We start from the raw sequence: 7784 nt of genomic DNA on the forward strand, positions 1-7784 counted from the left end.
GACGACGCGGTGCATACGCCCGCTCTATTAGCATACAATTATCTTTATGCTTCTTTTATGATTCATATTTAGTACCAGCTTCTTGCCGCCACTCGCGTCGAAACCGGCTTAAAGTTAGCGACATTTACGATCGCACTTGTTCCAAGACTCGACGTATCCCCGTACCTACCTGCCCGTTATCGGGCCCACCACGATTCGCTCTTGCACTCTTGTTAAACATGTCCTTGGAAAGTACTTTCGAGAACATGCGCCACATCAAAATTTATCGCCATACGTGCGAAAAGTCGATAGATGCGATAGGCGTCGATTATGTTTGCTTCGTCGCGCCTAAGTCGACGTGACTGGTCCCGAGAAGATTAAATATAAATTATTAAATGATAAATAGGTAGATTAAATTATATATCATCGCGCGTGCGTTTTGGAACAAGAACGTGTGTGTTTAATTGTACATAAAACTCTAGTAAAAACAAGCGAGTGTGCATGCTTCACACACAGGTACACACACACAATGATTTTATATAATAAAAAAAGTATATAAATGCAAAGAAAAACAGTAGATAGTTAATATAAAATTTGAAAGAGATTTCCTGTTGTATAATTTTCAGTGAGATTGTTACAGATAAAAGAAGAATGTATGATTAAGAGAGATGATAAGGAAATCTTCTGCGGAAAGAATTCTATAAAAAGTGATCTACTGTATATATAATAGAATGAATACTGAAAAATAGGAGCTAAATCACAAACTGGAAGATCAGATATTGTACCGATTTTTTATAATACTATGTAAACTCTTTTATAAAACTTGATGTAAAAAAAAATATGAAGATTAATTTTCAATAACAAATTAAAACATTTTGCTGTTTTTTTTTTTAATGAAAAAGACCGGTTTTTTTTCTACTTTCAATTAGTAAATAATTTAATTACATGACAACGGTATTACTCCGATGACACTACGGGTTTTGATATATGCTTGTTTCTTTTAAAACAACAAATGAAAAAAGGTCAAAACAATAAAATACAATAACGCAAGGATAGCATACCCGCATAGTGTCACCCGTGTATATGGCTACGATCGTGGCTCCAATGACCCGCCATTGCCACTGGCTACGACTACCCATTAATTTAATTAATACGCAGCCATTCGCACCGGCATGCAAGCGACCCATTTCCGCCCTTTATTTTGCTCCATTTGGGTTTTACTTTGACGAAACGCCGGATCGAGTTTACAAAACACATACGCGCGTTTTCAGCTGCGCTATGCCGGACCCACAAAATTGCATGTTTTGCACGCCAAACATCGAGGTGGGAAAAGAAAAGAGGACTGTGAAAAAAAATATATTCAACCGCAGACAGCTGCCGTCCAAGTTAATGAGGGTGTCTATAATAATGTATTCTTTATTAGAAGTAGCTAAATAAATTATGCATACAGAATATTATTTTTAGCGTAGCATCATGGCCAATATTTTGCTTTAGATTTTTAGGAAAAAATATAAATAATTATGAATAATTATTAAAAAAGTACAAATATAACTTGGACTTTTCAAACAAAAAAATATTATCTATTTTTTGAGAAAAGTTTTGGAAAAAGAGCTTATTTCAAAATTTACAACATACAAACAGAAGTCTTAAATAATGTAACGAAAATGTATGTGTGCAGTTTGTCATAAATATACCGTTCGTGTAATTTTATTACGCGAGTAATAAAATTGCATATTTACGTTTGTACATATCATGGTTATAAATTTTGCCTTATACACGTTATCCTTTAATACCACTAGTATTACATATGTTATACGTATATTCTATATTTCCCTATTTATCTATATATTTTATCTCGTTGCTCAGTCTCAGCATATATTTATTATTTACATTGTGTTACACACTTTATTACCTTTCCAGTATCTTAGCTTAAATGAAATTTTGTGCGACGAGCGGAATATGCGAAAATGGAGAAGCGGTTAGTTTGTTTGATATTCATTCCTTGCTATTAATCGTGTTCAGGAGTCACCATCAGCGTAGACAACCGCCGTGCAAACATACGTGAAGAGCTGGCTGGCTGAATATCCTGCGATCCCGACGAGGCAGGAAGGTGTAAGTACCGTGTTAGTCTTAGGGGTTATGTCGCAGCTAGCAGAGCTAACTAATAGCCTCTTAGCCTCGGCTTAGGAAGGATCATGCTGCAAGCGACCGCACCCTCCTTGGCTCCTCTCAGACTCCGGAGCAAGCCCCTTAACCCTGATGCGATCCTTAAACCTGTACGAAGCTTGCAAACGGCCGATTTCCTTTTACATCCGTCTGACAATGGATTAGCTTGCGTCGTTGACTGATTTTTATCTTAATCTAAACATGAATCGCGCGTATATAGACAGTACTCAAGATGTATGGTTTAATCTGATAAAATATATGTTTCTAATACATAATGTTCATTAAACTGAATTATAACTTTAAATTTAGACGTGCAAATATGTTATTTCGATGTTTTACTGATTTTCTTAGTAAATAAGTTTGAGTAAAACATGTGTGACTAGTTTAGGTACATGTACTAATGATGAAAAACTAATATATGTGCAGCATGTTTCTTGAACAGTTTAAAAAAATGTGCAAATAAGAAGTAAAGTTCGCTATGTTTTGTTCTTTACGCGTAGAAGTTAAGTCGTAAAGAGTATGAAACTTGATAAAAATTACATGGAAGAGAGATAAAGGCAAAGAGTTGCAAAAATAAAAAAAACAGTGTAATAGTCTATTACGAGGCATCCGAAGCATTCTTGTCAGGTCTTTTCTGAATTCAGCTATCAAAAAGTTTCAAGTACAGTATTAATAAAGAATGTGTTCGTGTACTAAAATAAATGTACACCAACACACATATACAGTTTACTCGCCGTTCCTCGTAGTCGCCTTTATGCGCGGCGACATTTTAAAAGCAATAACCTTTACGAGCGTTTAAAGGGAGTTTCTTAAAGCATTAATACTACAGGTGCATATGCATCACATTCACCAATAATTTCGCGGATCTTTATAGCAATTTTCACCTAAGGCGACAAAAGAATTCATTGTGCGAGAATAATGATACCCGGCACGTAATAAACTGGCGAGCGGAACTTCGCTAATATATATCGTCGATCACAATACGTATTGATGTGAAAAGTGTTTTGGTGAAACACATCGGCGATAGTTGCATCGTATTTCTTTGCCAAAGAACAATATAACGTCATTACCGTGTGGCGCACAATAAAGAAAAACCTTTATCGACGATAACGAAATGTTTCCGATCCCGCGACAAAAGATCGATACGACATACGTAAACAAATCTACGAGAATTTGAAGCCGCTGGTTCTCTACATGCTATTAATTAATTAAATTACGTTTAAGTAGCCGAGACATCCAACTGGCGGTAAATAACAGAGCAGTCGGCGGATGTGTTCCGATAAACTAGAACGTCTGGGCCGCCCTAATTCGAACGTATATGCCGCCGTTTATTTCCCGGTGAAATTAATTCGAGCTCGTGGAAGTCCGCTCGAAAGGGGCCGAACAGCTCCACGCCGGTGATATTTCAAAGCTGTGAAAATTCGTCGATACAACGGCGACATCGAACGGAACTTGTCTTCCCTTTGGACTACTAAATAAATTAGCTGGCACGTTACGCCCAATCGTGATCGAGTGATTTTTCACGTCTCTCGCGTTCACCGCGCATGTATATTTATTATATAATTTCGAAGTATCGACCCGCGCGTTTATATCATCCGTTACTATCGCGTCAATATGTCGATATTTTGTTACTTGTTCATCGTTAGAGATAATTATTACGGATGCAGAAATTTACGTAGAGTATATTAAATTTTTTATTTGAGCAAATAATGCTCTTTGTAATAATTATATCTCATATAATGAATATCGCGTAAAATTTATTACAATTAGAAAATCGCGAATATGGGAAGTGAAAATAAACCATAACGAGGGTATAATAGATTGCGAGAAAAGCCTGATCCTTCCGCGCGCTCGTAATTATGATAGTTTAATAGTCGGCGTATAACTAATCGCGACTTGTGATCTCCGGGAAATGTCTTTGCTGCGAGCGGACAATGATGATACCACGTCGTTCGGGTGTACGGTGTCTGAATACGAAGTGTAGCTCGCGGTGACTGAATCCGCCTCGAGGATGGTTTACAGAACAAGGGGGCAATAATCCCGGGGACGGTGACGGTTCGACCATTATTGTGAAAGTTTCAGAGTTCGCTCTTGGACTGCTAAAGTTCACCGAGTCGTCTCATCCGGAGACGACTGACACACGACCGCGAGACAATAAGGAATGCAGCTCAATGTGCCGCAAAAGTCGCTAGACATTGACGGATACTCGGAATTTTTTACTCGCGATGTATTACGTCATATTTTAAGAGCGAAATGCACTACTAGCTCTCTGCGAGCATTTGTCTGTTCCTCGCGCGTCACACAATAAAAAAAATCGTATACATATATTATTATTATGTTCCAAGTTCAAATTGCATCTCTCATCGGATAAAACTAAATTTAGTAATTTTATTCTGAGTTTTTGTGACACAATGTACACAAACATTGTAGAGATTGATAAATCTAAGAAGAATCTTGAAAAGATCAAAATCTAGAGACTGTGAGATTGCAACAATTGTGTTGGTTATAACTGAAAAATGCAACGCATCGTATTTGCAGCTGTTAAACGATCGACAAACACTATCAAACGTGTCAGTCATTTCTTGCGAAAATTTCATTTCATGAAGAAAGCTTATAATTCCTCGTAAATCGATTTTCCTACAACGATGCATGCTTGCGTTTGTCGCAGGAATTTACACTGCCGATTCTCGCGTATCGTTTGATCATTACGAGCGATCGATATGAAATCACGGGAATATATCGCGCAATTTTTTCTATCGGTCTTTTTATGAAAGTAACGTATCTGACGGAATACGTACACGCGCGCATAATCGGTTGTAAACTCTCGAAACAGCTTCGCGCAGTCGTTCGATCGACTTCCGGAACTCGTGAAGATCGTTCAAACGAACCGCTTAAAGGCGCAGATAAAGGAAAGATGATCGAGAAAATGTGACAATAGATGTCACATATAATATTTTTCTGTGATCATCAAAATGTGCGCAGCAGTTAGTAAAGAGCTACAACCTTATCGTAACGCCTCGCCTGTGGTTTAATGCTTATGTGATCACGAAGTCTATTAAAAAACAAAATGAGTTGCAAAAGATGTAATGTTCTCTACTTTCTATTAGTGTAATTTTCTTGAAAAACTCGTACATTAAAGTGATACATTAAATTTAATAGTGTAATACATTACACAAAACGCGTTTACATGAATGTACTATGTTATTCTAATTCACAGATAAAATTTAAAAAATCCACTTCGCAGATGTCGTATCGAGTTCCAGTAAAATATTCTGCCACTCTCGTGATAAAAGAAATTGTTATCTTTCTTTTAGTGAACAAAACGCTTTAAAACGTGAAATTTAAACTGTCCGAAAGAACAGTTCTACCACCACTTTTATATGTAAATGTTCTTTTTTGGATCGTATTGTTTAATCGACTATTCGTCGACTCGTATAAATTTACGTTCGCTAACGTTTTAAACACAGAGCAAGCGTGATTTGATATCTTGTCGTAAGAGAGTTTATGTTGTACGAACAAATGTTTATTTCGCGCGAACAAATGTTCTACAAATGTGCAGACAGACCTTTGTTCTTCTTTCTCTCTCTCTGATACATTGTATTTAACACTGATTAATATATTTTTATCAATAAAGCCCGATTTTTTCATACCTTTCGATAGCTATCCTCTGGATAAAGATATACAAAAAGATATACTTTATCTTTTAGATAAAGTTATTGAGAACTTATCAGAGGTGAAAAAATTGGGCATAAGTCTATCAATACAGAATAACTTAAAATAACAAATTTTCTATTTTTTTCGATCATCGACATCTTAATTTTAAACACTATCTAAATATATATTCTACTCTTATACATATATTATATCTTCCATCCTTTCGAGGAAATACAGGAGTATCGAAACGTCATCAAATAATAAAACCTCTAGTAGTTTCGTGCGACATATGAAAGCGCGCGTGCAGAGTCATGACGCTCGAAAATTCAACCGTAAATAATGCATTGTGATGAGTCTCCGGATATCAGAAACACCGACAGAATATCCCATTTCACGAATATTCTAAACCGCCCGTTAAAAGGCGACTCCGACTGCAGAGAGGCAAGAGCAGTTCCCAAATCCCTTTAACTTTCGGCGTTGGGGCTCGGCAGATGTCTACAGGTTACTCCGACGACATGTAACTACCTATGTGGCGTAACATGCTTGCCCAGTAATATCCGCGGTTGTCTATAAAGGGAGTTCACAAACGACTTCTACCCTTTTCCTCTCACCGCATTTTCCCTGCCGTCCTGCAACGATCACGCGCGCGGAATGCGCGAGTTCCCGTTGAAAAGCCTGCGGGAGCAAGTATAGATGCGCGACGTGTAATGTTGCTACGTGCCGATCTAGCCGCTTCTGGTTTTGCAGAGCGAATGCGGTTTCGCGGAATTGTTTACGAATTTCTGTGGATTTCATGTCGGTAAATATGTGGCCGCACCGTGGAAATTAAATTTAATTCATGATTCTAAGTACGGTCAAACCTCTTATAATTTAAGAGGTTCGACCGTACCTTTCACTTCTCAAACATCTTCTATATTTAAAGAAACTGTTCTCTCACTTTTCAATTTCTTTAATCCTGTACTTTTACTCTACTAGATACAGTGGTAGAGTGAAAAACAACATGCACTGATCACGCATGTGTAGACTGAAATAACTGTTAGTGCGCCATTACGCACTCGTGCACTTTTTCGCGCAAGCGCTAGATTTTCCACAAAGTGAAAATAGAGGAAACAGTTGAAGTTGAATTATAAGAAATCCGACATGTTTATACTCAAAATTAAGGTGCAATTGAAAAAAAATTGAAAATTTGTTATTTTAAGTTATTCTGTATCGGATAGACTTATTAATAAAAATACATTGATTGGTGTTACAAAAAATCTGAGATATTACAAAGTAAACATTATGGTTTGACTTAAGTATACTTAAGTTATCTTTTCTTTATCAAGTTGTCATAACAAAGTGACGATTTGATGATAAGAATACTGTTGAAGTTTAAAATCAGCCTGAAGTGGAAAACGGTTCGTGGATATGTATGGCAAACGTTTACGAGAAGGGAAATGGTGCTCGCATTTACAGTAGTTTACATTTTACAATAATCTTGAACTTTGATGACCGCGAGTGGAAAGCGGAATGGAAAGGTAGATTGTACTGCTGCTACGTGCCAATCCGCTTTCTCGAGGTTTTCGTACAAACGCGATTTTCAGTTGCAAGCCTCGGGGTAAGTTTACCAAGGGTATATGGGTAAATATGCGACTATTCTGTTTTTCCGTACATAAGGATAAGTAGTTTACCATCGAACGAATGTTTACTTGGTATTCTGTGGTCTCGATAGACTGCCAGTGGAATACTAAAAGTCTATACAAGATTAGTGTTTGTTCTGCGCTTGAATTTTGAAATTGAATTAGATTAAAAACTTGGATTAATTCAACTGAACTAATATTGAAAAATAAGTTGAAAAAGTTCTTGAACAACTTTTTTATGTTTTATTCATGGATTTCTCCTTGGTTGGCGACAGAGAAAAATATACGTTATAAAATATCACGCGCTTTACGTACATGCCTTTGGAGGGATTTCGATTGGCTTCGGAGAGAAAAAACGGCCTAAAC

This window comes from Pseudomyrmex gracilis, unplaced genomic scaffold (assembly GCF_002006095.1).
Source record: "Pseudomyrmex gracilis isolate BER0280 unplaced genomic scaffold, ASM200609v1 scaffold_1, whole genome shotgun sequence".
NCBI classification, from domain to species: Eukaryota; Metazoa; Arthropoda; class Insecta; order Hymenoptera; family Formicidae; genus Pseudomyrmex; species Pseudomyrmex gracilis.